This window comes from Canis aureus, chromosome 8 (assembly GCF_053574225.1).
Source record: "Canis aureus isolate CA01 chromosome 8, VMU_Caureus_v.1.0, whole genome shotgun sequence".
Classification (NCBI taxonomy): Eukaryota; Metazoa; Chordata; class Mammalia; order Carnivora; family Canidae; genus Canis; species Canis aureus.
The window spans coordinates 75184695-75206021 of record NC_135618.1 but is presented as its reverse complement, the minus strand read 5'-3'; the positions used below and the strand labels follow the sequence as shown (position 1 = coordinate 75206021).

Here is a 21327-nt window from a genome sequence, read left to right as displayed (position 1 = left end):
GCGCGCCCAGCCGACCGCCGGGGCCGCCGCCCCGCCCCCGCCCCGCCCCGCCCCGCGCGCCCCGCCCCGCCCCGCCCCGCGCGCCCCGCCCCGCGCCGCCCCGCGCCGCCCCTCCTCTCGGCCCCGGCGCCCGGTCGGCCCCGCGGGGGCGCAGTCCCCGGGCTCCACGCCTGCAGCCGCCGCGCCCCCGCCCCCGCCCCCCGCGCCTCGGGCCCGGGTCCCCGCGGGCGGGCACTGCTCGCTCGGCGCCCCCGCCGCGGCCCCGCTTCCAGCACTGCGCCGCGGCCGGCAAACGCCACCAGGCCCGCAGCCGGGGGTTGCACCGACACGAGGCAGGTCTCCGGCGCGGAGAGCGGGCTCGCCGGCGGTGACGGATGCAGGGGAGGCGCCCGGCACACAGTAGGCGCGCAACACCTGCCCACAGTAAGTACGCTGTCGAAAATGAACGGGGTGGCCGTCAGAGGCTAGGACGGGAACAGAAAGGTCCTCATCGAGCCTCACTCCCACCCAGATCAGAGGCTCGATGCAGTTTGTTAAGTCCCAGGGATGACACCCCCGCCCCCTTATTCTTCAAGCCCACCGACATTTGTACACCTCACAACCACAAAACCCCAGCAGGCTGGCTCCCCGGGGCGTCTACCAAATGTAGGGAAGGGATGACTGCGGTGCCATGGCCTCGCTAAATGGGCAGTAATTACTGTCACTCTATTGTTTATCACCCATGCGGACTCTAGTGCCCAGAGCAGGATCTAGAAAGGAGGCTGTGGGGGGCTCACTGAGCACCAGCTTGGTGTTGGGTGGGTTCCCCTATGCAACCCACTCCTGTCAGAGCATACTCAGCTCCCTCGGTCTAGCCTGGTAGCCCCTCTGCAGAACTGTGGCTTCCTTATTTGCTATCTTGACCCACAGAGGCCCTGAAAAGGTCCTAAGCCATACAAGGGGGTGACGAGACCCTCTGCAATCTGGAGTTTTAATCCCACACCTGCAGCCTGGCGGGGTCCCTCTTTAGTGCACAGGAAAAGTTGCTGTGATCTTCCCCGCACAGGGGAAAAAAAGAGGGCAAGCAAGTTCTAGATCATATCTGGGAAGGGTTCTCGGGCGGAGCAGGCACATGGGTGGGGAGTGAGGGCAGCTAACGGTTCCTGATGTCCTTGCTGGCGCCGCTGGTACCTGGAGTACAGCAGAGAAGGGAGGAAGGAATGGGCCTTGGGAGAGATGTTCATCACATACAAATGCCACGGAGACTGGCTTAAAGCAGTAATGTCCCTTCCTCAACTCTTTGAAGTTCAACATCCATCACAGTTTGATTTCACGGCACTCCCGAAAAACCTCTCTGGGGGAAACGGGGAGTACGTGCAGTATGGCCTAAGTTTTTCTTTAACCTCCATATATACGGAATTTTGGAAATAAAGAGGGTCTCTTCTCTCTCTCTAGCCTGACCCCCCTCCCCAACTGGTAACACTATGTGGTGTTTCTAAAGACATTTATTTATTTATTTTTTTAAAGATAGGTACTAGCCATTTTTCTCTACCTCTACCCCCCAAAGGAGTCCGAAGAAAAGCTGCCTCAACCGAAGGCCTAAGTTTGGACTTGGATTTTCCAATTGCTTAGAAGATGTCACAAAACCCAGCTGAGGCCCTCAGGCTAGGGGCATTCATTTTCAAGCTGTTTCTGGAGCAAAAAGATAGCTCAAAGGCAAACATTAACTTTTCAAGAAAAGACATTAAAATGTTGTTTCTTTTGGAGCAATCAGAATGGGATGGTTTTCTTGTCTTGTTGCTCTAATAAAATCAATATTACAGGGAAGAGATTGCCAGAGCTCCTGCCAGGTCCCCCACAGGGTAAACGGAGATGCACAAAAGCGTGGGGGAACTTAGCTGACCAACGAAAACAACCACTTAGCCCTTCCACAGTGCTTTTATCAGGTGGCCTTTCTGACACTTTACCATACCTTGCATTAGATCGTCATCTCTGATTAGCAGCGATTATATCTCAGAAAAGCCTGGGATAAATCTGCATGTGTCCCCATATTTGATTATTTGTAATCGGGAGGAATATGGAAAGGCCAATTGTCAAGCCTCCAGAGAACCCACAGAAGCGGCCTCTGCACCCTATGTTCACATTCGGTCCCTTGGCGCCCGTCCGTGGCCCTTGCCCTGCCTGGCCACCACCATTGCTCAGCTGGTTCCCTTCCTAAGCCTCTCCCCAGACACAGGAACGAGTCTGTTCTGACTGGTTTCCAGGTTGTTCTATTCCTCCTTCTTTCTGGAAGGGCGAGAATAAGTGTCAACATTGGAAAGGAAGACAAACAAGACAGTGGGAGAAGTATGAAGAAGAAAGAAGGAAAGGGCAGGAAAAAGAATAATCACTCTGGGTGGCTGGATCCCAGTCAGAGGCCTGACTTTCAAGAATCAAGATTCCTCACGTGGTGGTGGTGGTTGTTTTTCCTTAAGGAACTTAGCTTCCTTTTATTGTCCTTTTCATCTAAAGGTGGCAGGAGGGGGGCGTCTGGGTGGCTCAGTCAGTGAGGTGTCTGACTCTTGGTTTTGGCTTAGGTCCTAATCTCAGGGTGGTGGGGATCGAGCTCTGCATCAGGCTCCACGCTCAGTGCGAAGTCTGCTCGAGATTCTCTCTCCCTCTGCCCCTACCTTCAACTTGTGCACGTGCATGCTCTCTGAAATAAATAATCTTTAATTTAAACAAAAAGAGGTGGCAGGCGGTCACTATGCTATATTCAGAAGGTTTAACATACCAAGCCCTCATGGCCTCTTAATATCACCTTCTGCCTGAACCAGATCTGAGGAGGGCAAGTGTTACAAGGTGGGTACGCTAATAGGACACAGATAGCAAGAATATGGACTCGATGGTCTTTCCAGCATTAGATCAATTATTTCAGAAACAAAGCCAAATTTTAATATATGATCAAAGACCTTAGCCAAGTTTATGATTTCCCAGCTAAATTTTAAAAACAAACACACACATAGCAAACCTGAGCTAAATTAAAATATGGAGTCATCTTCCTCAAGTCTCAAAATACATCTGAAGATTTGTTTTTAAACTAATGGAAGTTCTTCTCTATCAATGTAAAATGGCAAAGTTTTAAAGCCTAAAATGTGATTTGATTCCCTTTGTTTTACAAATTACCAGGCTGAGATTAAACATTTTTTTGGTAAAAAATTTCTTATAAATTTTGACCTTCGGTGGAGCGTCTTATATAGAAAAAGCTCGTTAATTTTGTGGTGTCCTCTCTCCTAAACATAATGAACTTCAGGCATTCCCTAACAGGACATGGGCTGGTGACTGGGCAGGTGGAGGGAATTTAAAGAAAGAGGAAGTCTTAACGAAAATGCTGCTATATTTTATTTTAATTTTTTAAAAGAAAACTCTATGCCCAATATGGGACTCAAACTCACAACCCCGAGATTGACAGTCATACACAACTACTGACTGAGCCAGCCAGGTGTCCCTCGAGCTTCTGTATTTTAAATTACGTGGTAGAAGAAGACCATTAAAGAGGAGTGATGACATCTGATTCTGTTTTCAACTAACCTTGGGAAAGATGTCACCCTACCTGATTTATTTCTGTGTCCCTAGGAGTTTGACCTTTTCAAATTCTAAAGCTCTTCAAGCTTTGGAAATACAAGTTTCTATCCATTCTTTGGGTGGAGTTGTTAAGAGCCAGTGTCTGGTTGACATCATGACCCTCTTGTTTCTGCGCCAGGAGATCTTAGGAAAATCTCTTCACTCTCCATGCTGTATTTTCTTCATCTGAGGCATGGGGGCAACAGTACCCATACCTCGAGGGTGGCAGTAATGACACCTGGCACTTAAGTAAGTGGCTTTATGTGTTGACTGTCATGATTGAGGATGGCACTCTTTTTTGATTACTGTAGAGGCCAACAAAACAAAAACATAATCTAGTATGGGTGTAATGTCCACTCTACCAGTCATGCCCTCTACTGGATTCTTTCGATGTGAACCATCACCTGAACACTCAAAAATTACACCAGTCCCAGAAAGTGGGGACAGTGGTTTGCACCACCTGTATTAGGGAGCCCCAACCACACAGGCTGTACTGCAAACAGTCCTTTCAGACGGGGTTGTACCAGGAGACTGGACAGCCTAGGTCACTAGTAAGGCTGGTGGGATGGGAGCGATGTGGATCTCCTTGATAGATGGTAAAATCCAATCCTGACTCAAGCAAAATGCTGTAAGAGTTCACCAGGCTACAAGATGTAATCCACCTCCTAATGGTAAGAGCTTCAACTTCTTTGAACGTAAAATAGCATTCATCCCAATTATGTCATTTTGATGTGCTGAATTGTAATTTCTGACTTAAACAGGCTCATCTGTGACTATACGAGTGGTTTCTTACTGGTGCGGAGGCGTGTTTTGCTTTCTTTTATTCCTTTTCTTTGTGGGGGCTACCCACCACCTCAATGCGATTTTAAACTTGACCATCGAAGACTAGGTCTCGCACATCTTTATTCATGCCAGAGCATAGTAGCGGGATAAGGAACCTACAGGGGCCTGAGTGCTCAGCTCTTTGTTATCTGTTTGTCAGGATATAATACTAGCCTATTCCCCGTGATATGCCTTCTTTCCGAACCAACCCGGTTTCTTGCAGATAGAATTCACATCTTGGATTTGATGACCTGTCCAGTACCTAGTGTTGTACCAGGAGGCTTCCTTCAATACCTGTCCGATGGGAGACAATGAATAGGTAGCTGAGGTTTTCCCAGCCTGCTGGTAATGGTACGGGTGCCTGACAAGCATCAGGGTACCTGATAAAGTGAAGGGAGACTCAGGGCAGAAGACACCACCGAGAAGCCCAGAGGGACTTGCAGTTTGCCCCCAGAGGGCCCACTGGTCCTTACCCATGGCAGGTGACCAGGAGTCCTAGCTTGGAGAACTGGAGTCAACAGGTTGCTCACCACCAGGAAGCAGGAAATTGCCCCTTTGCCAACACTGTCCTGCTTCCTACCTCCGTTAACTCCTGACATGGTGCCTTCTGTGATGTCTAGCCCAACGAGATTAAAACTCTCTCTGGGGCCTAGGGATTTCTCCTGCATAGGCCAATTCATTTTAAACTGTAGATCCTGATTGCCTCCCCTAGTGATGCATGGCTAGTCAACCCCCGGGTGGCCCCCAGCCCCTCTGCTCTGCGGCCCCCACCCCTTCTGCACTGGCAATTTTAAAATGGAAGCTTCATTACTTATCAGTCTGAAAGGAGGCTACAATATCTTATGCTCTTACTGTTGTAAAGCAAAAGCCTCTACCACTATATGCCTGTGTTGCTACAATTGATCATGGGGCTGCAACAAGAGGGAAGTAAATAAACCGAACTGGGTTAGTTTATGATGCATACTATTGAGACGCAGGGGGGAATAAATATTTTCCAAGTGTAGAAGTCAAGAAAAAGAATTTTACTTTCAAACTTCACAGTGTACTATAAACTACAAAGGGAGAAAAGTATAAAACCCATAAACTATCTCTTACTTAACCACCGAATCTACATTAAAATATTAATATTCAGAATCTGACAAGCCCACAAAGAAAAGCAATGAAAAATAAAAATACATCCAGTCTTTGCTCATGTCGCCTAGAGGCATCTTATTTTTTGCCCAAATGCATGAGATATGGACTCTGAGGCTGGGCCTTCCCTGTGCTTTGGTCACACCTTGATGACACCACTCCATACCGGTGGGTGTTTGTAACCTGGGGTCTAGAGACCTGATCTGATATGGAGTATCACTTCTTCACTGTACCGTGTTCTACCGTCCACACGACATGGGGAGTCTCGATTCTCTCCCCCCTTGGCCAAACCTGGAATTCCACATACTCTCAATGCTGGAATATGTCAATTCAAGATCTAAGTCAAAATAAATTCTGATACCTAAAATCTAGAGAGGCCCCAAGATCCATGGGAAGGCTGTGTCAGCTGTGCTAATAGAGGTAGGATATGTGAGTAGTTGACCTCCATGGGCTTTGTAGTTTGAAAGGTGCCGGTCATCTGCAAAAGTAATGTGAGAAATAGTGGCTGGCCGCACGTCAGCATTTTCTTTCCCTACGACCTTCTCTCAAGGGGTTTGCTCTTTTGCCACGGAAAAATGTAACCTCAGGTCTCACTAATCTTTAGGAGCCTGGGAATTCTATTCCTCCATGTCTATTGATGCATATGGACCCAACAAAGCTTCTGTGCTTTCATTTTAGCTTCACTTGGTACTATCCTGATGGTCCAAATATTTATCCGCAGAAATTCTTGTTGGGCAAGAACGCAACATTTACTTCTACTGTTTTGGTGACTCACCCAGTTGCTGGGGTACTATGTGGGGCAGCTAGAATATCAAAGAATTCCCTTGGTTTAGCTTTCCTGAAAGCATTCCTGTTGATGACTGTTTCTGATTTTCACCCTCATTCTGATCTCAGCCGTTCTCCCTGTCCCCTGCAAACTGTCAATACGGAGTGGAAAAGTCTGATGTGGTCATTACAATAGACTCTGCCTCCGTGGCTATGAGTCAAACGAGCAGACTTTAGGAATGGTCAACTGCTATACAAATGCCAGTTGCTGTGATCACATACTGCGGTTACTCAGGGTATGGGCAAGCCTGCAAGCCTAGGAAGACCTGTTAATTCCTCTCTGGTCCTGTATGACTTCCAATTATAGACCTCTGCTGCAAATTAATTAAATCAGCACTTCTGCTCCAAACTTCAAGTTATCTTGAGGGCTTCCTTAGGGGAAATACATTCAAGACGATGTCTGACAATGTATTACCTGTTTCCTGGCTCACCTCTGGACATTGGCATTCCTCTAGGGGCCTACATTTCCTTAGTGGGCACAAGATGCTGCTCTGGAGAGCCAAAATTCAATCCCTTAAGGGCCAGGACTGTGCCCTAATACCCTCACCGCCCCACCGTCACCATTCCCCTTAACATCTGCTATGGAATGCCTCATGAGCAATAGATGATCAATGAACAGTAATAGAGCAACAAGCTGATGAATAAACACATCTCTACCCACTAAAAGAACAAAGACATTATCTCATAAATAAACTATAAAGACCTTTCAACAAACTGCCACCAATTTAGGATTTCACAGAATATGGAAGCCCTCCATTGATAAGGGTAACATTAGAACACACGTAAATTCTCTTGAAAATGGATTAAACTGCCCATCACGGTGGTAGCTACGCTCTAAACATGGCCTCTAATACCTCTGTACCTGCATGCTATTCTCCCACGAGAAGGTGGAGCTGAGTCCTCTATCCTGGAACCGGGGCTGGACCTGCAACTCTCTTGACCAGTAGAATATGGAGGAAGTGACATTCTGGAGCTTCATAGCTCCGGTGTTAAGAAGGCCTGGCAGCTTCTGCTTCTCTCCTTTTGGCACCCGGTCACCATGTTGTGAGGAAGCCTAAGCAAACCCACATGGGGAAGAATTCAGGGCTTGGGACCAAAGACCTAGTTGAGTTCCCAGCCAACAGTGTGTAACAACTCGCCAACCATGTGGATAAACATCTTGGGTTTGGCTCCCCCAGCCCAGTTGAGCTTGCCTGAGCTGAGGCCATGTGCAACAGAGAGAAAGTATTTCTGTAGGGTCCTGACCACATGGCCAAATAGGAGCAAATAAATACATGTGTTTTAAGGTAGTAAATCTGTACTTTGTTACAAGGCAATAGGTAAGTGAGATAACCATCTGGGTCAGCCCCAACATTCAGAAAGAGGAAGCGGGTGAACACAGGGCAGGAGGAGAGGCAACCATGAGCATCACCTTTGCTTTCTTGCCTCTATGAGGGAATGGCGGGGACCTGAGGTTACAGCAGGAACACTACTGAGACAAAGATAAATAATGGCAACGCGAAAATCCTGAAATCAGGAAAATCTTGCCTAAAATAAGAAATAGTTTTCTGTTTGATAAAGTAGAAGAAAACTTAACGTGACAATGTTAATGAAAGAATAAATCTGATCTCTCCCCTTCCTTTTAGAGGCTGCGAATGTTTGCAAAACTAAAAAGTCTTTAGTAATCCCTTCTTTTATCTAAAACAGATTGCAGTTTTAAGCACAGCCTCATGAAACTGCAGGTTCAAAGGAACCTGAAACCGAATTAGCATAAAATCTGGAATTCTCATTTCTACCAAATGCACAGCTGCCATCTGACAGCTCTTCTGTGATTTTTGGTTTCAAATAGAAACTGAAAGTAGCTGAGGTGGCATGGGCCAGGGCTCTGCGTCAGTGCTCGCCGCTCCCTTCCACGAACTCACCCGTTCAAGAGAGTCTCCCCGGAACCCACGGATCTGAAATGTCCCCCCAGTGTGGCAACGTGCCCAACGAAACCAGTGGGGAACAGGGACGGTTAAGAAGTAAGGCATGTTGAGGGTTGCTCACATGACAAAGACGAAGCGCTCAATGTTTTCAAGTAAATTCACGAAAATCAGAGTGAATCCGCTGGGGCGAGGGGGTGGGGAGAGGAACACCTTTTCTCAGTTTTTACATTACAAATGCCAAGAAACCCACACTCCAGACATGGTGGTTTGATTCCCCCTCAGGATTCACTTAACACTTCCTGAGCTTCCTCTTTAGGTAAGGACAACTCTGTGCAACTACATTTAATTCTGAAGACCCAAAGGGGGCTGCTGAAATACCATCACCTCTGGGACAAGAAAGTTACGCTTTTTTTATAGAAAAGGCGGAAAAATAAGATCATACATATCTGATCCCCCTGAGGAGTACAGGTGCTGGGAGAGGATTTTCTCACCCCCTAGTAGAGAGGGTAGATTTGCCCTGAGCCATCCCCAACTTCCTCCTCGGATCCCCAGACGATCAAGTGCATGAATTCAAGTGACAGCTGGTGGGGCCACGAGCACAGCACATGAAAAGCAGGCTACAGCCGCAGAGGGAGGAGAGGCGAGGCCTGCCCTCCCTTCCTGGCGCCTCCCCTCCCGCCAGGCCTGCTGATTCTCCTCCGTCCTGGCCGGCTCAGAGCCATCTGCTCCCTCCCAAAGCCCGGGTTGGACGGGGGGAAGGGGACCTTGCCGTGGGGCGCCCAATTCACAGGGAGGCGAGGCCCAGGCTCACTTTCACCCAGGTCCGCGCCTCCTTTGAAGTTCCTCTACTGTTAGTGTACAACTTTTCACATTCTCCAGGAGAAAAAAAAAATTTAGTGAGCATCTGGTATTTACACAGAATCTTAGAGGGAGTTGACGGATTTAATTACAAGTGTTAGTAAAACAGGAAAATTGTAGCCAGGCTTTCAAATAGCCACTCGCCTCTCAGTAACAGAGACTTTCCCTTTGTGCTGCCGGTAAAGGAGGCGATTTATTTCCTAGCAAGGGAGTTTTCTTCAAGAAGGGGATGTTGGTGAAAAGACAGCTGTTGGCTGGTAGCTTTTATTTTAATGGACGATGCTGTCCTTCTTATGCAAAGATCAAGCTACAAACAACATTCACCTGGGCTGTGTGCTCTGAGTTGTTTTTCAGTTCACACTGGTGGTGATGGATTTTCTCTAAGCTACCAGTGCTCACTTACAGCTGACAACATGCATTTGTTAAATAACTGCCTGGGTTTAAAGGCACAACGTAAGGCCAGGAAAATGACTGCAAATAACTGACCTATATGAGGATTACAGAACTGGCCTGATCCTCACTGGCAGCAGGCTCTGGTTGAGTTTTAATAACTGGTTGCAGGACTATTGAAGACCATGACACAGGGAGGGTTAGGTGCTGCAAGAGTACTGGACCAGATCAGTGAGGTCAGAAAACCCAGATTTTAGAACAGGTTTGGTCCCCACTGGGTGTGGCTTTGGGGAAAAGTCATGAAACCTTTTCTTCACTTTCAAAATGCATACAGGGGGGCACCTGGGTGGCTCAGTGATTGAGCATCTGCCTTTGGCTCAGGTCGTGATCCCAGGTTTCTGGGATCAAGTCCCACATCAGGCTCCCTGCAGGGAGCATGTTTGTCCCTCTGCCTATGTCTCTGCCTCTCGCTCTGTCTCTCTCATGAATAAATAAATAAAATATTTAAAAAAAAAATAAAATGCATACAGGTTGGGACGAATTTTTTCCTCTCTTTCATGCTCTTCCATATGTAAGGTCTTATGATTCTGTATGACCTACCATCTAGGTTATTACACACAGAGAACAGTCTCTGCACGGGGAAATAACATTTTCCTCTTTCCATTTTCTTGGAGTTTACATTATTAATATGTAAGTAGGACATACTGTTTGACTTATTTTTTCTGGGGTTCCCATTCTCTTAGAATTTCCGGATAAATCAATGAAATGTCCGAAGTATGCTATGGTTTGCATTTAATCCAACTGGTGAGTACAATTTAACTTCCTCATCAAAACGGCACAAGTGAATCTCTCAAGCTCTGTGCCTCTGTCATTTGGTACCACAGGCCCATTAAACATATTTGTCAGCTTTACGTTTTAAAAGCAAAACCAAAAGGGTAAATGTGTCATCACGTACTCTTAAATCTAAAATCCACAGGGGAAGGAGTTCAGAAAGAAAGAAAATACACACACCTTCCCCTAAACCCCTTACATACACACACACACACACACACACACACACACACACCCTCTCCCCGCCACTACACACATCAGAACACCACCAAATGTGAAACTGGGCTTTGTCTTCCTCAGACCATTCCTGGCCAAGGCAATGTGCAGACCACATTGGGAACCAATTTAGTCGTTTCTGACTTCTCAACAATCAAATAAAACAATAAATAGCCTGAACTGGGCTTGAAGGGGAGGAGGACCACATGTATTCCCTCTCAGGACTTTTTTTTTTTAACATGGAAGTTTGGCTTGAAAAGAACTTATTGCGCAGACACATGTGGCCTCAATAGGATGGATCTTTAACTGATGAGGCGGATTCCAAATTCAAGCACACTATATCAGGATTTAAATCCTCAGAATTTGGTAATGGAAAGTTTGGGTCACATTAAGGGCTGAGGGATCCAGGGGTAAGATTTAGTTTTAAATTAGCCTCTTGAGCAGCCTGAATACCCCCCTAAGAAGCACCATATGTCTCAAATTCCAGCTTTTTCCTTCTCTCTTGGCGCTTCCCTTTTGATGGACCAGAAAATCTCTGGCTTCAGACCACTTCCCTGTGTGTTTGTTGTTGACTCCCATCCTTAGAATAACCTTTTGTCTTCTTCCTTTCTTTCTCTTTCTTTCTCTTCTTTCTTTCTTTCTTTCTTTCTTTCTTTCTTTCTTTCTTTCTTTCTTTCTTTCTTTCTTTTTTTTATAATATTCAACTTTTCATTTGGAAAAGTCTCAAACTTCTAGAAAAGATGGAAAAATAGTATGAACAAAACCCAAGCCCCCTTCATTTGTATTCCTTGACTGGTAATCTTTTGCTCCCATTACTTTATCTCTTGTTGTTCTTGAACTGTATTAAGACACAGTTCTTAAGGGGTGCCAAGGGGTGTCTGCTCACTTATCTACTCACATAGGGTTTCTGTGGGAGAGAGGCAACCTCCCCCAGATATTCTTCTGGCACTTTCCTGGTGGTGGCTAAATTGAGTGGTCAGTATCTAAGACTCTGATTGGGTCACGTCTCCTAGTGGACAGGATCCCTGTACCTTGAAACCCCACACACACCTGTGCTTAGAAAGTCTCCACATGCCGGGTTCTTCTGTTTCCAGGATTTGTGATGACTCAGCTCAGCTGGGTGGGGGGTGGGGCTGGGCATTGCCCTGGGCTTGGTGGTTGGTCACGAGTGAAAGTGGGCTAAGGGAAAAGGAGAGGACCTGCTCTCCTGGGGAGCTGAAGGCAGTTACTCATCTGGCATGGACTGCAGAGAGGCTTGTTTGGGGGCAGTAGGTATTCACCCAACTAACCACATAGTGTGTTATTTGACTTTCTTGTCATTTCTTCATCTGTAGGCTGGAAAGGATAATGTACCTACCTCAGAGCCATCAAGGATTAAATCAGCTAGAACAATACCTAGCACACAGTGAGCACTCAGCAGATAGAGCTGGTACTGCTATTCTTGCTGTTCCTTACAGGTCTTGCTTCCCTAGGCACCCCTCTGAAGGAGAGCTGACAGGCCAGGTGAGAGGTGGAAGTATTTCAGGCCATGTCAGCATCTTCATGTCATCAAAGTCCTTCCTGAACTCCAACAGTGTGTGGCCTACTATATGCTCCATCTTGGGACAATATACTAATGGCTATCCATTCGGTAAGACCACTTTTACTTACACCACACCAAATCAAACTAAAAATGGTACTTGCCCTTAGGACCCTTCCAGTGTAAGGGAGGCCAGAAGACAAACACAGGGACCAAGATGGCGGGAGGGGACGGTGCCATGGGGGAGCGTGGAAAACAGTGACTCACAGGCCAAAGGGGCATCCTCCCGGAGAGGCCAGCTGACCCAGGGCAGAGGGCAGGTGAGGAAACCTTGAAGGGGCATGCATGTGGTGTAAAGCAGGGAGGTGAGGAGGGATAACGCCTGGGTACCCAGTCAGAATCAGGAACACCGAGGCATGAGGAGGCTGGCTGGGGAACATCCAGAAACTGCTGGGGACAAGAGGAGTCTAAACTACCATGAGCAAAGCCCAACTCAGGTGCAAGGGCTTGAGGCGCCAACGAATGAGAGTGTCACCCCTGTAGAGAAGACGGGGTAGGACATCCCAGGGCAGGGCTGCTGAGGGGGAAGAAGCAGAGCCAAGGACAACACCAGACGTCCGTGCTGCCTGGGCCAGGGAAGCAGCCACGGGACGAGTGATGTGAGATCAATAAAGGATCACTACAGAAGCGAGGAAGAGCAAGATGTCCTTGGGGGGCTCAGGGGACCCAGAAGTGGAAAATACATCGGAGGTCTGGGCGTGGGGGACAAGGCTTGAAAGAAGGCAGAGGGCTGGTAAGGCAGCAGGTCCCCAGTGGAAACCCAGAGAACAAAGCTGTGCCAGGCCTGTTAATAAGTGAATCAATGGTAAGAATATAGAAGTAGTAAGTAGAGACTATTTTTGAGAGGTGTCATGGAAAAGGACCAGAGAGAAACAGAAAGGCACACGTTAGGGCATAAGTCTGTCCCCAGCTGTCTGTGGCAGGGGCAGGGATATGGCAGACACCCTTCAAACTACAGTATGCAGCTTAAATGGGCCTTCGGCTCACTCTTCCTATAGGACTATCCCTGCCCAGGGACATTTCATATATACATACATACATACAGATGCATTTCCTTTTTTTTTTTTCTTTGAAAGATTTTATTTATTCATGAGAGACACAGAGAGAAGTAGAGACACAGGCAGAGGGAGAAGTAGGCTCCCTGCGGGGAGCCCGATGTGGGACTCCATCCTAGCACCCTGGGATCACGACCTGAGCCAAAGGCAGATGCTCAGCCACTGAGCCACCCAGGTGCCTCCCACATAGTTGTATTTCTTAATAAAGAGGAGTAGCCATTCGTGTCAGATCAGCAGTAAATAATCCAAATGTCCTATGCTTCGCATTTACAGACCATTTTGTCCACGGAAGTCAACGAAGGTGTGAGTAGAAAGAAACCTTTATCCCTTTATCCCAAAAAAAAAAAAAAAAAAAAAAAAAGAAATAAACCTTTAAAGCATCATAGTAGTTGGTAAATGTGGCTACAAATCCTTCATGTTGAGAGGTGGAGGTTATACCCCGTCCCTTGAATTTGGCAAATTCAAGACTGCTTTTACCCAGTGGCAGAAATACCACCATCTCTAAGACGAGGTCAGAAGAAGCCTTGCAGCTTCTGCCTCTCAGAAAGGTCCCCCCAAAACCCAGCTGCCATCTGTGGAAAGGCCAAGCCATGTGGAAAGCACTTGTGGAGGTGCCCCCATGGCAAGTCCCGGCCAAGCTCAGCCATGGAACATGTGAGGGAACTTGTCTCCAGATGATTCTAGCCCCTGGCCATCCAAGTCACCCAGACATTCTGGAGCAGAGACCATCTGTTCTGCTGTGTCCTGTCCAAATCCCTGGCCCACAGAACCCAAGAGCATGATAAAGGGGGAGTTGTCCTACACTGCTAAGTTTTGGAGTAGATAACTGGAACAACCATGTCTTTAAATATGGATTTCCCGGGGGATCCCTGGGTGGCTCAGCGGTTTAGCGCCTGCCTTTGGCCCAGGACGCAATCCTGGAGTCCCGGGATCGAGTCCCACGTAGGTTCCCGGCGTGGAGCCTGCTTCTCTCTCTGCCTGTGTCTCTGCCTTTCTCTCTCTCTAAGTCTATTATGAGTAAATAAATAAAATCTTAAAAATAAATACATAAATAAATAAATATGGATTTCCCGGTTTGTCACAGGCATTTCCCATAATAAAGTCCTTCATCTCTGAGGCCATCTTCATGCTTGGGGTGTGTGTGGGGGGGGTGGGGATTAGTTTGAAATACTTCCAAGCACAGGCCACATCAGAGGTCCAAAAGAAGATTACTAACGGGACAGCAATTGCCATCGTGAGTTGTAGGGTCTGGGAGGTAAATCACGCCACATACCACATACCGGGAGATCTTACCATGTCACTTTTAAGAGAATCGACAAATGCAAAAGAACTTGATAAATATTTTCCATAACAAAACACAATTGGTTGCAATGGGATCCAGCTCTGTTCCTCATTAGTTCTCCCTTTACTTGTCAGACAAGCTCTGTATCTCACTGAAATCCATTGTGGATTCTTTATAGTTTGTTGCGAAATGTGACTATACATTTCCTTTATAGCACATGCTTTCTGGAGCCTGCTTTTAAATCTAGAGAGCATGCTTAGCTTCCTCTTCCCAGAGGAAAGGAGCATCAGCTTCCAAAGAGAGGTAAGAGCAGGTCACAGCAGCTGCTTTGGAAGTGGCTGTGCAGCAGAGGGGGTGGGGAAGGCCAGGCTGCCATTATCAGGGGCTACCAGGTGCCCCGGGATCACGTTAGGTGATAAAACACTTGGCTGACATCAGAAAAAAGAACCATCACTCCTTTTCTCCCCACCCTCACTCCCTCTTTCCCTCTTCTTTTTTTTTTTTTAAAGGAGGCTTTTTACCCTCATTAAATGAAACCTTATCTCTGAAAGACTGCAATCCTCAGCAAATGACAAGTGCGCCTAATCTCATTTTCTGACAAGTGATTCTGACAGCACCTTCCCTTTGATTTCTGAGACATGTAGTTAGACATATATTAATCTGTCAGTCATCATCTCTAGGAAGAATGAAAAAAGAGAGAAAAAAAGAAATGAACATTTGTGAATATGAAGGCAAGACAAGAGGCTAGGACACCTATTTTAACTGATGCATGAACATTCCTTTCTCACGCAGCCCCTCCCCTTTGGGTATGAACATCCCCAGAGGGGAGATACAAGCTGTCCAATAGAAGGGCCTGTGGAACAGGTATCCCTGATTTCGGGCAATGTGGTCCAGTGGAAGGTGTGTGTTCTGGCGTGAGGCAGACTAGGTTCGACTCTCTGTCCCACATAAAGGCCACGCTGACTGCACATCAGAACCCCACCTGTAGGATATGGCACATGGCATCTGCCAACTATAAAGATTAAATACTCTTCATCTAATGTATATGCGGGCATAAAGTAGACACCCGGTCCAGCATTTCCAGTAGAAATGCTACTGCCGTTATTTCTGCTGTGGTCTCCTAGGGAGATACTGAATTGAGAAACAGGAGGAAACAAAGGATGTACCCCATTCCCTAAGAGGTAATGTACATTGAAGGAATTCTAGAATGGCATGGTAGGGTTTGCAAGGACTGCCACGAAGAACCATGTAAAGACTGGTACTATGCAAGGCTGGAAAACTCAAACTCTCATGCTCATTGCTCCTAACCCACACTACAGATCTGAGGCACATCTCCATCCCTTCCTCGTTTTCTAGAACCCGAAAGTAGATTCTTAATTCTGTCACTGAGGCATTTGTAAAGGGGAGTGCAGTGCTTTTGTTTTGTTTTGACGGGTGGGGGAAGTCATGGGAACCAAATCTGCCTTGGGTCACTCTGCAGTGAACCCAGTCCATGTGTCTGCTTGATAGAATAAAAGTAGACTTGATATTTTCTAACAAATGTCATTAGTCAATACCTGGATTGGGAGATGGCACCAACTGTAAGTTTTTTTTCTTCTCACATAGAGATTGGCAATGCAAAGGCCTCCAGCCCTACCTCAGAGCTAACAGGGCATGAATGCGTCAGGGGGTCGCTCTTCTCTTCTAAGGGCCACAAAAGACGAACGTGATGGAAAGCTGCCTGATGGGCAGAGCAATGCTACTCCTCCTTTGTCATCTGGTTTTCAAGATCATGCAAAGGTGTACCAACATATTCTAGAGTCGGTGAGCCTGAAAATGACCCAGAAAAGTCTCCTCTTGGAGTATGTATACCACTCGAAGGCGAGCTTCTGGGTTGTACGCCCCAACTCCTGCAGCACCTCCCCCGGATGAAACAAAACAGAACACCTCACTGCTCTTACCAAGGCCCTCACTGCACTGACTCTACCTGCCAGCGTCCATTATTAGGTAGAGGTGCTTAGTGCTGCTACCAGAGGTCCGAACATAAAGGGCTAGAGAAGAGAAAAGAAAACTCAGGAGTTTCCGGAGTCATTGTCATCCACTTCTTAGGTACAAAGTGTTCCGTGAAAAGCGGGCACCTCCCATGACATTTGCTATTTCTTCCTTTCCTCTCCTTTTTCCTGTTTTTAATCTGAATGCTTGGCCGCTGGTCTGTCTTCATGGCTTTACACTAATCAGTAAGAAAGAAACAGAGGTTGCACCATGGCTCCCCCGTGGTTAATGGAAGAGCGCGAGAAGGACAGACTGGGAGGATGAGATGATCCATGCTCAGGCACAAATTCTTCTTCACTCCAGCAATGCGGGGCGTGACCGTCCACCCTCTTCCTCCACCTCTCAAACCCCCTCATCTGGCACTGTGCCACCTGGATCGTAATGGACCCCAACGAAGGAGGAGTCCCTATACAAGGATGGAAGCACAACAGGCAAATCCCTGGAGGAAAAGCAACAGACTTTTTGTTTTTAGTGAAAATTAACTAGAAAGTCTCCCAACCAGGGGCAACCTCCTTGGAAAAATGTGGCCTTTGGGCAACTGCTCCACATTTGTTAACTAAGACTTGACAGACCCAAGGAAAATGGATCAACAGGACAAATGACCAGGCCACTCGGAGGCCATGTCAACCGTGGGGGTATACCAGAGATCACACGGTGCCTTGCTGGGCTCGCTCAACAAGACACTGGAGTCAAAAGCCCTGGTTTGCATTCTGACCATGCCTATGGCTTCCGTGCTCTGGGACTCATCAACAAACTGGGTTTTGTAATGCCAGCCCTTCTCAGGATTTGTGTGATGAAGATTATACTTAAAAATATCTATGTAGTTTAAAAGGCGCTATGTCAACTCCAAAAGGAGCTTGGGAGTATATTTATATGTATATAAATGGGTATACATTTGGTATACATTTAAATGTCTAAACACTGGCTGTTACTATTCAAAAAGACTTTTCCAGAATTTGAGAGAAGGTTATTTTATAATAGAACAATTACAACAAAAAATAATTAAAACAGGGGTGCCTGAGTGGCTAAGTCAGTTAAGTGCTTGACTCTTGATCTCAGCTCGGGTCTTGATCTCAGTGTCATGAGTTCAAGCCCCTCATTGGGGAACCTAATTTTAAAAAAATAAAATATAAATAATGAGACTGGCTAAGTAAGTAGCCCAAGAAACTGCCTGTAAATTCATGGCTGAAGAGATCTAGAGCAACCCCAATTCAACCCAAGTGATCTTAGTGTAATCTCGGAGAGTCAGGATTCCAATGTGATTAGAAGTAAAAAAGCCTAAGTTGAATCATGTTATTCTCTTCTCTATCCATTCACTTTTCTATATGATCTTCTGTCATCCATTCATCCATCCATCCTCTCTGTCATGTCTAACATGTGATAAACACAGACTACTCTGCACCAGCGTACACAGGTAAGACATAGAATCTGCTCTCAGAGAGCCCATGCCAAGTACTGGGAAATAGTATAATCAGAAAGGAGAATTACGTGCTGTAAGTATAATAACAGAAGTCACTGCACAGTAGTGGGGGTTCACACAGGATGGAAGGGACAACTCTGCCTGCACCTCTTGTTCTTACAATCCCTGCTCACCAAGTGACCTTCTGATTATAATTTGGCTCCCTTGGGGATTGTCCTTCAGAGGAAGATGTACCAACTGGGGCACGTAAGTCATTTTGCTTGGGGTTGGTGGTGACATTGCTCTTTGTAAAACAGAAAGATTTGTGTTATAATGTAGTCAGTTTCCCTGGACTCGATTAGCCTGATCACCTCTGAGTTTCTGGACTAGGCTGACTCAATCATGCCCTTCCGTGAGGCTGGGCCAGCACTGCCAGCTGGGCTGCCCTCTGCTTTTGCACCGTCCTGTTCTATAAATACTGCAGGAGGGTGGTTTTAGCTGGTATGGGAACTTCCTCTATCCTTCTGCTTTCAAAAATCATGTGTCCCACTCTTTTCTGTAAGCCAGTGACTGCTACCTCTTCACTTCCCCTCTAGCTGTTCCACCAAAAGAAACACCTGGCGCTGGCTTTTAGCATTTTAGCTTGGCCAAGGCTCTCCTTGTTAACCCACCCAGTGGCCCTTTCTGTCTCTCCGTCTGCAGAGCTTGCTGACCGCCACTCCCTTTTTCACGGGGCTTCCGTGATGATGAGTGATTATTATCCTCTTGTTTCTTCGAGTGATGTTGCTCCTCTTGCTTCTCTTCCTCTTTAACAGTGGGCTTTCTCAAGGTCCCCCTCAATGTCTAGAAAGAAGGAAGCAGGAGGGTCCTACCAATGCCCCCATTTCTACCATAATTTCTAAGCAGATGGCTCCCAAATCTCCAGCTTCATACCTCTCCTGCATTCCAGACCCATATTTCCGACTCATTTGTTGGACAGTGGCACTGACCATCCCATCAGCACTTCAGAAATCAGTTTCCAGAAGTGAACTCATAGGCATTTTGTCTTTATTGCCAATGGCCTGTCTCAGTCCGCCCCCTCACCTCGGTTCACACCTTCCTCCCTTCCACCCTCACTGTCCTGGCATTTGTGCAGGTCCTCAGCCCGTTGGGATAAGTAGTGCTGACTGTCTCTCCCCAGCCTGGTGTTCCACTCTCTCCTTTCACCCTAGTACAGGCTTCACACAGGACAGGTGAGGATGGAACTCTGTGTCAAACCATTGGATTCTTCTTTCCAGGTTGACAAATACTAAGGGACAGGTTAGATAGAGACTGGCTTTCAGATTTCACCTCTACCCCACCAATCTTGTCCGCAGACCTTGGACAAGGTAGTTAACCACTCTGAATACAGCTCCCTCTTCAATCATAGTGGGGTGGCTATTTGCTACACCTCAGGCTGAGAGGAGGAAACTTGGTAGATCCCACCCCGTGATATTTGTTGGTATCTTGGCTGAAATGAAAGAGGAAAAGAAGACAATTTGATTTGCCTTGCTTGGCCTGCAGTGCCCAGCCCTGTGTACTGTACATGGTCAGAACTCAAATATTTGTACTGCCTTTTCAATAAGGAACTCTATTTTAGCAAGTCCCAAGTAGAGGAAGATATCTCTAAGGGCTAGGGCCATCCTTTTAAGGGATAATTTTTCTTTCTTCAAGCAGTTACCAGGATTGACAATCTTTTTCTCTGACCATCAAATCTAAATCATTTTACCAGCCTGATGAATAGCTGCCCATTGCATACCCAGCTGGGGAGGAAGGAGACCCAGTGAGGCTAGAAGTCATCTCTGTGTGAGCCAGATTTGTTTTGTGATTCTCTACTGAGGCCCCTTCAGGGTGGCTGCAATCACTCTGCAATCAGTGGTTGGGCATAAAACAAATAGGTGAAAATTTTAAAAACTGGATTGGGGTTGCAAGAGGGTAGAAGTGGGAATGGAAGTTAACGGAAATGGGATTGTTTATTCTCTTATCCTAAGGGCAACTCAATAACTGCCCCTGGAAATCTGAAATGCTATAAAGGAAGTGCTTTATTTATGGAGGTCACAGTGAAGCATGTCCATGATAAGCTGTGTCTGCCCTGGGCTGTGACCGGACACAGGGGAGGGACCCGATTGTCTCCTAGGTCCCTTCCAGCTCTTGATCCTATGACACTGTGTCCACCATGGGCAGTGTAGCCCAGAATCACTCTGGGTGGATGGGTCTGAAGGCTTCGCTCTGCTTTGATGGTTCAAAGGATTCGACAGCAAGAATTTACCCCAATTTCTTTTCCTCACTCAGTAATGATGGTGACAAATCTTATTCTCAGTTAGATTCGAATTTTCAGATTTCCTACTCAACACTTGCTGTTTTCTAACACACGCACGCGAGAATCAGGACTTACACATGGACGGAATCAATTATAATTTGATTAAGACAGAGCAGAAAGAATGGAAGTAATAACAATCATTTCATATAAGCCTTCCTTCCCCACCCAGGCTTTGGGTGTACCAAAAAAAAAAAAAAAGGTAATTAAAACAGGGTTCAATTAAAAATACCGTAAAAAAGAAATCAAATAAAATATTAAAAAGCTAAGTGCCATTATTAAATAAGTGTTTGTGAGGGGAGGTCCTCAGACTAAAGAGACTACAGAGAGCAGGAAATCATTCACGGAGTGGGGAGGATGCACGCTCGAGGTACATCTATGGTGAATGCTTAATGCTTAGCACAGAACCAGTGTCTTACTGAAAGTAAAAAAAAAAAAAAAAAAAAAAAAGACTCTCTTTAGCCACTCTACAAGTGTTCAACTTGTATTCATTTTACGTTTCCAATCCTTACATGCCCTAAGCCTCCGCCTGCTTTGCCTCAAGAAGGCATGTCTCCCAATAATGTGCATGAGCAGCACTGTATGTCTCTTTGAATCTGCTGAGGTCACTCTTCTGCCCAGTTTAGTAATGACGTGTCCCCAGCGTGCCACTACCAAAAAAAAAACCAAGTCAGAATCACATAGGAAATGCTGCAATTACGAGCTCTTCCCTCAACCACCTCAATGCTCAAAGGAGGCACAAGGAATGGTCTCATTCTAATCATAACTTTATTGAGAATCTGAAAAGAAAAAAAAAATCACCTACCTGTCAGAAAGACATACAAAGCAGAGGGATTTAGGAGACCTGGGTTTTAGTTCTAGTTGTATGACCTTGGGCAAGTCACTTACATTTTTCTGAGCCTCTGTTCTGTCACCTACAAACTACAGGAGCTCCCTTGCAGCTCCCAGTCCCCTGCACCTGTATCTCTGTAAAACCAGTGTCCAAGTATTTTCAATGTTTAAACTCTTTTGTATCTCTGTAGGGCATATGAGAGGCAGGAAACAAGATCCTTAGAAGTATAGGATCTGAATAACCAGAAGGGATGTA

General features: G+C 46.5%; 1 protein-coding gene and 1 long non-coding RNA gene across 14 annotated transcripts in view; one reads left to right on the top strand and one right to left on the bottom strand.

Moving 5' to 3' along the window:
• Positions 1-21327, bottom strand: part of AUTS2 (activator of transcription and developmental regulator AUTS2) — a 1127680-nt gene that overhangs the window by 89261 nt on the left and 1017092 nt on the right. The window lies entirely within an intron of this gene.
• Positions 250-20791, top strand: LOC144319756 (uncharacterized). 2 transcript variants are annotated; one of them, XR_013385490.1, is made up of 3 exons: positions 250-423; positions 12017-12189; positions 16081-20791. It is a non-coding gene; the product is annotated as an uncharacterized LOC144319756 (long non-coding RNA). The 2 variants fall into 2 exon arrangements; XR_013385489.1 differs by having other exon boundaries at positions 12032-12189; positions 16081-20790.